General features: G+C 32.5%; 1 long non-coding RNA gene across 1 annotated transcript; it reads right to left on the bottom strand.

The window, feature by feature from the left end:
- Positions 1–1,467: 1,467 nt before the first annotated feature.
- LOC143082266 (uncharacterized) lies at positions 1,468–8,929 on the bottom strand. Its single transcript, XR_012980334.1, has 4 exons — positions 8,716–8,929; positions 6,151–6,238; positions 4,511–4,609; positions 1,468–2,420 (listed from the first exon to the last, which is right to left on the bottom strand). It is a non-coding gene; the product is annotated as an uncharacterized LOC143082266 (long non-coding RNA).
- Positions 8,930–11,239: the final 2,310 nt, after the last annotated feature.

The raw sequence follows: 11,239 nt of genomic DNA, 5'->3' as shown, positions 1-11,239 counted from the left end.
TTTGACCAGCTCGTTATAATTGGACTTTACATACAGTTCTTTAATTTGTAGATAATACTTATGACAGACAACACCCTGTAAAAAATCATCTAACGTCTTCTCTATTTCTTATGTTCCTAACATAGCAACATTTCTACCAATAGACAACTAAAACTCAAACGTATGTTTGTCGACTATCTTGCTGCTTGTGTATATTCTGAGCTGCCGATTTTATTAAACAAATATGTACAAAAATGTCACATCAATACACATAAAAAATTATGGCAATCATAATGACTTCTATTATCTTCTAATATCTATTTGTTTCGTGGCCGTCCAGGAAAAACTACTTTTAGAAACCTGTGTCCTTTTGCCAGATGCCAGGCGAAACCTCAAGTGTTGGACCGCACTTGATATAAGAATGTTCAAAAAACATTTAAGAAAGCATTTAAAACAATGAATATGCTATCAGTCAAAAGACTGCGGCTAAATGAAAAATAATTTGAAGACAGAAATGAGTCTTAAATAACCAAATCCGATTACGTTTGTATAACCATACCACCTATACACTGGTAAAAATGCCACACATGTGAACATGCGTGACACATGCGTTTCACATGTGTGTCGCACGCATGTGAAAGAGACGTTTCATGCCACGCATGTGACACATGTGTGAAAAACGAATGTGATACGCATGATATACACATGTGATCATGCGTTTTACATGTGAATCACATGTGTAAGGAAAAACACCTGTGATACATGCGTGATTTCTGCATACAAAAGGCATGGTGCCTGTATTAAAAATTTTGCAAAATATGTGATACGCATGATATACACATGTGATCATGCGTTTCACATGTGAATCACATGTGTAAGGAAATACACCTGTGATACATGCGTGATTTCTGCATGTAAAAGGCATGGTGCCTGTATTAAATATTTTTCAAAATGTATTCGTATTTGTCCAATTACCATGATCGTTGACATGTATCGAAGTTCTAATGTGAATTAAATGGGTTATACATGGGTTTTCCATATATGTACACAGGCAAATTTTGTTCAGGTAAATTTCATGCGAGATTCACCTGAAACAAGCTTATACATGAAACTCGCGTTCAATTAATGTGAATTGAGCTCAGCTAACATGAAATTCATGTTAAATTTTTCATGTGAGGCTAACCTGAATCAAGCATTTATATAAATAAATATTCTTCTTGGTCTTGACTATGTGTTCATACTTCAATTGTATTTTACTTTCTTGATCCTTATCAATACAAATCCAAACTCACAATATCTCCAATGCAAGAGATAAGATGTAATAAAACAAAGAAGGCAAGCTAATATCCAGGTTACCTTAAGTTCACTCCTAGAATTTTGTTGGTTACGATCAAGTCGCAATATTTTTTTAAAAAGTGATGTAAGGATTGGTAATTCAATTAAAGCATATGTATGCACTGATGAATATTTCATTTTTAATATGTATATATATAAGTCATTTTGTGGTTATCAGTCATGAGACAATCCAATCCCATTGTGGAAATTGTCTTACTTGCAAAAGATGCCAATGCTTCTTTAAAAATTTTGAAGAAAAAAAGTAGTTTACCCTGCCACATATTCGTGTGCCTGTTTTAAGCCAGGGTTTCAGTGGTTGTCTTAAGTCTCATCCTAATAAAAAGCATATCTAAAAAAAATTGTGTTAATAGCAGCTCTTTGATTGGTATAGACTCTGGTTAATTAAGTAGATCATGACATTGTTTAGACAACTGTTTATTGTTGAGGACTGTATGTTAGCACCTTAATGCCTTTCATATGTTTTTGTTGTTGTGTAGCTGTCTGATTGATTTATACCTCATTTCGCATTATATTAATAAATTGAAATAGAAAGGTTCTGTTAAATGTATTTGATATGCCATATTGAATGCCTTACAGTTATTTACAACTGTTTCCTTCTTATTTCAAAACATATTTTGACAAACAACAAACATATCTGGCGTATACACTAAATTTAGTCCTGGTATCTATGATGAGTTTTTTTTATACCATTAGAAAATTTCAAAGTTTGGCTTCACAATAATATAAAAGTTCTTGTTCTTTCAAATATTTATATAAAATTCAGTTTAAAACATGCATTATTCATTTTTAGACTATAAACAATAATTTGAATTTGAATTGTCATGATTGTATTATATTCTGAAAGTACTTGTGTTTGAAAAAATATACACAATATTTAATTCCATGTGTTTGAGATTTCTTGAATACATCACTCCCATATCATGTCTTTGTTTAAGAGTTCTCTCCTGCATGTACATGTATCTGCTGTAATTGCTATTTGTACCCACGGCTTCCTTCATACATTTGCACTTATCCTTCTAAGATGTTGCTTGAATGATAAAATCCTGTAATACATTATCAGCCATCAGACTCTTGGAATACAGTTGCTGTAATTAAAAAAAAAATAACCATAAAATATTGGCTTACCAATCAAGCAAAAATGATAACATAAATTTGATAAGTAATGATTTACCAAACTTACATATATATATATACATAAATATCGTGTGAACAACTGGAGTGGAGAAATAATAGTTGTTGTTTTTGCAACATGTATTTATCTTGGTTGTTTTTTTCGCTTTTATGTAAATCAGGCCCTTAATTTTCTCTTTGGAATTGTTTTACATCTGTCATTCCAGGACATAGCTTGCTTGATGCTGTACTGGTTTTGCTCATTGTTGAAAGTTGTACATACATGTAAAGTGATCTTTAGTTGCTAACATTCAGTCATTTTGACCTGATGAATAGTTGTCTCATTGGCAATGATACTACATATTTTCCTTTTTTTTTAAATAATGAAAACTAACTCTATTCATGCATGTGTACTACACATTACCTGTGTATATAATATGTATGGCATGTGACCAATTTAACCAGATACTCCGCAGGGTGCAGCTTTATACGACTGCAGAGGTTGAACCCTGAAGGTTGAGGCAAGTATGGACACAACATTCAAGCTGAATACAGCTCTGAATTTGGATTGTGATTAAATAGTTGACACATCATAGGTTTCTGACACAGAATAAATGTGGTCTAATGAACTTAATTTTTTTGCTTTTGAGCAATTTACTATGCTGTTGAATATTAATCCTCTCAAAAAAAAAATATTTGAAGAAATTTTCTTTTTAAATTCTGAAATCTAAAATGAGAAAAAAAAATTGACCCCCACCCCAATTTTATTTCCACGTCCCCCTTTCTCTTATTCCAAAAATGATCTCAATTCAAAATTCTAATGGAGTTTGCAACAATAACTACTCATTTAAATACATCATAAAATATTAAAATATAAAATGTCATACAGTCATGGTTAGAATTAATAGTAACTTCTAAAAAAATAAATGGGGAATGTGTCCAAAAGGACACAGATGATGCCCCTGCTAGCATATAAAGTTATAAAGGGACATAACTCAAGAACTGTAAAAGTGAAGATGCCAAAAATTGAACTTAAACTGAGTTTAGAGGTAATAAGCATTATATACACATTTCATTAAATTTAGTTGAGACAAACTTAAGTTAAGAGAACAGAAACTAAAAAATTCTTCAATTTTTTCACTTGTAAAGGGGCATAACCCTAGAATGGTAATCAGAGTGCTTGTAATCACTGAATGGTGAAGATTGCTTTAATTTATCAGTTGGTAGTTAAGTGAATATTGCATTGTATATTGTACATTTTATATAGCCTACAACGTGATACCAATATAAGAACGCAAACATTTTGTGGTCGTATAAAAACGGGGACCAAATTAAAAAAAACTTAATACAGGGTTTGATTCAGCATATTAAAGAACCCCAAGAATTCAAGAATAAAACCCCATTGAAATTGGTCTAGAAATAAGCAACTTATACAAAGTATTAGAGAAGTATTGTTTTTGGCCCCTAATTCATAAACAGTTTGTGCCATAACCATTGATAACCCCCAAAATCAATCCAAACCTTTTTTTTTTTGGTATGGAACCTTCAAGTCCTTGTGGTACAATTTCAGAAAGATCCATACACTTATACACAAGTAATTGTCTGGAACCTAGGAAAATACTTATTTTGACCCCTTTTGGGCTCCTTGTTCCTAAACTGTTGGGACCATAACCCCAAAATCAATCCCAATCTTCCTTGTGTGGGTTCAAACCTTGTATTTAAATTTCATAGAGATAGATATCCATTTACTTAAACTAAAGTTATTGTACGGAAACTATGTCCAGTGGCAAATATTTTATGTATTCAAAACAAGAACAACTTGTCAATTCATAATATACATTGTATAGGCCAGTCTGACTAGGTAGGTTTGTAATATTATAAATGCTGATTATTTAAACTTCTGAGTGTGTGTGTATGGAGCAGGAGGGGATCAGGGTAAGGATGCCTTGAAGCATACTTGACATTGGAAAGAGAGAAAAATAAGCAAGTGTACATGTACAATTATACTTGAGAACAGAGTGCATCAAATTATTTATATTTACTGAAATTCTGCAGATGAACATACTTTGATATGAGTTCTTTTTGCAGGACATTCACACCTACATGTACAGTACATGTTCACCAGTGGTTTTAATACTGTACTTTCCATTCTTTTGGTATCAAGCTAAAATTGTATAAAATCTAAATTATTTAATCAAGAAGTCCATGAAGTCCAGACAAAAACTAGATGTAGTATGAACATATTGAACTAATGCTCACTAATTTTCACCTTTACAGAACTATATGTACTTTTACTTTTGAGTGAATGCAAAGAACATGTAAGCAAACAACAGAAAGAAGATCAACAGCTTAGCTAATAAATATATGTACAGTATGAACTTTCTGGTTTTAATTTATCTATTCTGCTGTATACAGTTAAAAAATCATTCTCGGCATTAATTATTGTCAGATGTTTATTAGATCTTGTTTTGCTGTTTTAAGTTAATAGGCAAAAATGTTAAAATACACCATTTTGATATAGGAAAGACTTAACTCGTGAACATTAGAGCTGGTAGAAGTTTCTACAATTTTGATATTATTTGTCTCACTGGTAGTACACTACACTGTAAAAATCTTTTTGAGAAAGAGCAGGTGCGACTTTTTTGAATTTAATGCACTACGGAAGAACTGTATTCTCGGGCCTGTTGTCATTTGTGTTATAATCCGTACTTCAGGCAATTAACAAAAGAACAACTTTTCAATGTACATGTATCTTGCCAATGTGTGAATAAATTTACTGACAAAAAACACGTCTTGTGTGTGTTTTTGTTAGATGCATTTCTTTTTTGTTTATTGTATAGATCCGGTGAGTTAAGCCCTTTTCACATCAATATACATGTACCAGGTTAGGTGGGTTTGGCACCACAAACTGCTAGCTATATAGTCTAGCCCCCATCACATCCTTCAATTAGTATGTGCCTGTCCCATGTCAGAAGCCTGTAATTCAGTTTGAATTGTTTTACAAATTTTTCGTTTTCATTTAGGGTCTTTTTATATACCGGACTACTGTAAATTCAGAAATTATTGTGAGGTTTTTATTAGCATGATTATTGCTAAAAATGGGACAGAGTTTAGTTGTAAACGCAATAATTTAAACTCGCATTTTGAAATATTTTTTATGAATTTAACAGGATTTTTCTCAAAATCCTAAAATTTAAACTTGCATTTAAGTCTTAAATGATAAAATCAGAGGCAGATTTAGGTGGGGGCCAGGGCCCCCCATTTCTGGGAAAAATTTGGTTGATTATATAGGGAATCACTGAATCATGACCAGAGCGGGCCCCCTCTTAGGCAGTCAGTGGGCCCTCACTTATGAAAATTTCTGGATCTGCCACTGAAAATGGCAATGGTGGCAATAATAAATGCACACAATATTTCAGAATTTACAGTATATATGGTATAATGTATGGGCTTTGCTCATGGTTAAAGGATGTATGTTGACCTATAGTTGTTAACTTTGATGTCATTTGATCTCTGATGGAGAGTTGTCTTTTCTCATTAGTGTAAACAATTTTTTTTTAAATAATTAGGTAATTTAAACATTACAATATAAGACACTTTTATTAGTATTAGGATTGGAAAACAAGTGAATTTTCACTTTTACAAATTCCTCTCTTTTCTTATTTGCAATCATACTACATTTTCTTATTTTTATATTTACATTACCTTTCATCTTCTTGAGCAGTCCACTTCCATGACTTCTTCAGTACAACAAGAGGGTCCTAAAAGCATGATTTTGAGTTGGCTAAAAAACCTATAAGATATATTATGATACAATTAACAGGTTTCTTTGCAATTATCTGGCAAATCACTAAAAAAATTAAGCATATATAAGAGTAGTTAAATAAATGTATTCTCCAATAAATCTTAGGTCCGAGACCACAATCATTTCGTAGTGCATTTCTTTTAGAACATAAATGAAAATAAAAAAAATCCCACCTGCGCTTTCTCAAAGAAACTTTTCCAGTGTGTTGTACTACTTTTGGGACAAATTATATCAAAATTATAGAAAACTTCATCGGCTCTAACTCAAAATATGGACAATTTTATGTTTAGAGCGTCTTGAAATCTTTTGACAGCTTCCGAACTTGAAGTGCTAATTTTCAACCTTTTTCACCTGGATCAAATCACTACTTTCCTTTAAAATTCTGGACCCAAATTTTTTTACAGTGTAATTTTACCCCCCTACTTGCAATTTGAGGCATTTAACATGGAGAAATAAATTTGGAAGGGGTATAAAAATTAATGGCAAGTAATTATAACCCACTGTCAACACTAGGGACTTTATTCGTGAACAACGAAAATCAAGGGACGACAATTGTGGTCTCGGACCTAATACATTTCCCCTGTTGACAAGGCAAAACTAAGAAGGGAGCCGGAATATTGAATTGATTGGATCAACCAAGGTTAGATTTACTACAATGTTGTCATTAATAGAACAACACCATCTCCAATTCACTGTTTTACAGTGATTTTATCCAAATTTGAATCGAAGATTTGTAAGTTTTCATTTGTATGAAGTCATATTTAGCCATGACGTCTTTGCGCGAAAATCATTCATAAAGTTTCACAGATTTTTTTTGTATGTCAATTTATACATTTTTTCAAACTCCATCGTATTATATCTTTTTGTTATGAATTAGAATCGGAATACCAGTACTGTAGTTGAAGAGTTGTCACCGTCAATTGTGGATTTGACGGTTGCAAATGCAGTTTTACTGGTGACAGTCACATTTTTTTTTAAATCTGGGTAGATAAGTTTTCATTTTTTAAAGTAGGGCAAGTTGGCAGACCTTTATAACATATATATAAAAATTTTAAAATCCCACCTGCGCTTTCTCAATGAAATTTTTACAGTGTGCTGTACTACTTTTGGGACAAATTATATCAAAATTATAGAAAACTTCATCGGCTCTAACTCAAAATATGGACAATTTTACATATAGGGCGTATTGAAATCTTTTGACAGCTTCCGAGGTGCTAATTTTTAACCTTTTTCAGCTGGACCAAACTCTACTTTTCTAAAAAAAATTAGGGACCAAAATTTTTTTACACTGTTTTTTACCACCTTTCTTGCCATTTGAGGCATTAAACATGGAGAAATAAATTTGGAAGGGGTATAAAAATTAATGGCCAGTAACCCACTGTCAACACTAGGGACTATATATTCGTGAATAACGAAAATCAAGGGACGACAATTGCGGTCTCGGACCTTATGCATCTTTATATACAACATATACCATGTATACAGTAAAAAAAAGAATATGAACTCGTGATACACACAGAAACGTAAAGAAAAGAAATGAGCAGTGCCTTTTCCTATCATAAAAAAGTGCCTTGCCCTCAACTGGCACCCTGCCCCTTTTGATTTCTAGCTAGAGCACTGTATATTGATTTGTATTTATTTAGATTTTTCCCAAGTAAGGTGAGTTGCCACTGTCATGACTGTTGGCAGGAGTATAATTAGGGATTGAAGTATGAGCATAAAAGCATAAAAGATTTATTTAAAGTCAGTTATACATATAACAATACAACATAATTAAGCTCTGTAGAGCTTTTATCCGACATGTAAGCTGAGCTGTCGGATAAAAGCTGAAGTTCAAATTATGGCATTGTAGCCCACATCTTATATTTTTTACACAATTTATATAGTTCTATGAAAGAAAAGCAGAAGTTTTAGAAGCCCACTCCAAATTTTAGGGGCAAATGGGCCCCTGCTAAATTATTTCAAACCTGGATATTTAACTGGATTTGATCCAAAGTTGCATATAAAGTGGGGTGAGTTGATAAGGTAGTTCCAACTTGGATTTTCAAGGGTTTAGGGGGGGGGCTATGATGAAAATGTTATCCTGCATTGTCGTTACTCTTTTTTTTTTGGGGGGGGGGGGGTTCCTGGCTTTTAGATTTTTACTCAAAACTCGTCCTTGATATTTCACTTTCATCCAACCCCCAACCACCCTATTTTCTCCCATACAATTCAAATGGTAGATGCATGAGACTGAGCTCCCTTAAAAAGAGTGGAGCAATTTAAAAAAACAGGCCGTGTTGTTAAAAAAAGTGGGGCGTTTGGCGTTTTACCAGTGGGGCGAACTGACTTGCTTCCGTTTTTGTCAATTTTTGACTGATTTTCGGGGTTAACATGCATGACGTGGATAAAGTGACTATATATTTTTTCATGAAAGTATAAAACTAGTCTAACATCGTCCTAAAAATGTGCATGATTATATTTACCTTTCATTGGACAAGTACAAAAAAGTTATCCGGATACACTTTTGTTGCGATGACTTTTTAAAATGTATGTTTCGTTCCCCGGTTTCTTCCAGTTAATCGGTAGTGTAACCCATTTCAGTATATCTGTTTACAATAGCTTTTTGAACCATCTGTTTGAAAAACCAAAGTTCTTTGTATCAACTGTCTGACCATTTAAGGTGGCACGGTAGTATTTCCTGGCCCATAGGGATAATGATAGCCTTTTTAGAATTTTCACCACTTTCTAACACTGCAAAAAAATCTACATTCACACTTAACTGAAGTACTTTCATTTTACTATTCAGAAATGAATTTGAATATGTATCATGACCGTTTACTTTTTTTGCTATTTTTAGAAACCTAAGGCCACTAGTAATTTTAGGTCTTTTATGGTGCAGTGAATACAAAATTCTCAAAAATTCTCAAAAATTCATTTTCATCTGTATGTAAAATTATTTCATATTTTTCTACACCTGATTCATCCCTCAGTTTGGGAAAGTATGTTCAGTTGATACTGTATTTTTTGTCCAATCACACTGTTTAGATACATTTACCTAAGTAGGGTACACAAAAGAGCAACCTAAATTCTGGAATGCAAATACTACCGTGCCACCTTAACCAAGACATAACAAACTTGAAACCAGTCATGACACCTATGATGCATAGACTTCTTACTTTGGAACATATTACAATAAAGAATACTAGTCTGCACTCATTTCTTATAAAAAAAAAATGAAACATTACATCCCTACCCCATCTGGCAGATTTTCACTTTTTTTCATCTTACCATTTTTACTTAAGAAGTGAACAAAACCCAAACATATGATGTTTCAAATCAACACAGAAGTCAAACATGGTGATTTAGGAGGAATTATTGGATTGCCAACTCTGTTTATGGTTAATCTGAGTAAAAGAAACAGTTTAATCACCAAATCATGAAAACTGATATTAAAGTCCATTCCACATTTTACAGCATGCCTTACATTACTTTAAACATTTTCAGATTATGAGGGCAATACAACAAGAGTCTTTAGATTGCAGTTAACTATTATTCTGTAACCTGTTTGACAATACATGTACTAGAATACATCTCTAAGTTGACTGTTTGTCTATTTCTCATGTATGCATTAAGTTAAATTATGTCCCCTTACATAATCAATTTGCATTTATTGTGCTTTTCACTGTCAGAAAATCTTAACAACTAATGGTATTTGCATGGAAAATAGATAAACCATTTAATCTTGCTGATATAGAATCATAAATACATTCTTTGTCAAAAATAATGTCTATTCAATGTACAGAAACCCCTATTTCTATCTCTATTTCATACCAATATGAGAGCTAAATGAATAAGTAAGGACTCCTTAACCACTTACTGGTTCCCCAAAAGCTCCTACTGGTGTCATGTAACATCAGAACTACTAATTAAACCTTAAGAAAGCTAGTATAGCTGTACTTATGTTGAAAAAAATAAGAAATTATGCAATTTATTTATTTCGGTGAAAATAATAGGATGAACATGCAACCGTAGAATGTCGCGTCTCAAATTTCAGTGGTTGCACATGTGTCAGACACTGCGAAAAGTTAAAGCGAGCATTTATAATTAAAAATGTATTGCAAGTTACATAAAATTAATGAAGTTCTACTTTCTATGAAAATTTTTACATTATTACCTACAGATCAGGCAAAATTTGCTGAATCAGCAATTTTTACTCTCAGGGGTGGAATTTAAGGCTTGTTTTATCATAGTTGCCCTTAATCAACTTTTTATTGATAAACTTACAAATTGCATAGGTAAAAAAAGTTCCTTCATTGATTTAGTGTAAAAATATATATCCCCCTTAAGGTGGCACGGTAGTATTTCCTGGCCCATAGGGATAATGATAGCCTTTTTAGAATTTTCACCACTTTCTAACACTGCAAAAAAATCTACATTCACACTTAACTGAAGTACTTTCATTTTACTATTCAGAAATGAATTTGAATATGTATCATGACCGTTTACTTTTTTTGCTATTTTTAGAAACCTAAGGCCACTAGTAATTTTAGGTCTTTTATGGTGCAGTGAATACAAAATTCTCAAAAATTCTCAAAAATTCATTTTCATCTGTATGTAAAATTATTTCATATTTTTCTACACCTGATTCATCCCTCAGTTTGGGAAAGTATGTTCAGTTGATACTGTATTTTTTGTCCAATCACACTGTTTAGATACATTTACCTAAGTAGGGTACACAAAAGAGCAACCTAAATTCTGGAATGCAAATACTACCGTGCCACCTTAACCAAGACATAACAAACTTGAAACCAGTCATGACACCTATGATGCATAGACTTCTTACTTTGGAACATATTACAATAAAGAATACTAGTCTGCACTCATTTCTTATAAAAAAAAAATGAAACATTACATCCCTACCCCATCTGGCAGATTTTCACTTTTTTTCATCTTACCATTTTTACTTAAGAAGTGAACAAAACCCAAACATATGATGTTTCAAATCAA

The sequence above is a fragment of the Mytilus galloprovincialis genome, chromosome 7 (assembly GCF_965363235.1).
Source record: "Mytilus galloprovincialis chromosome 7, xbMytGall1.hap1.1, whole genome shotgun sequence".
NCBI lineage: Eukaryota > Metazoa > Mollusca > Bivalvia > Mytilida > Mytilidae > Mytilus > Mytilus galloprovincialis.
Note: the sequence above shows the minus strand (reverse complement) of the source record. Positions and strands in the feature narration are given on the sequence as shown.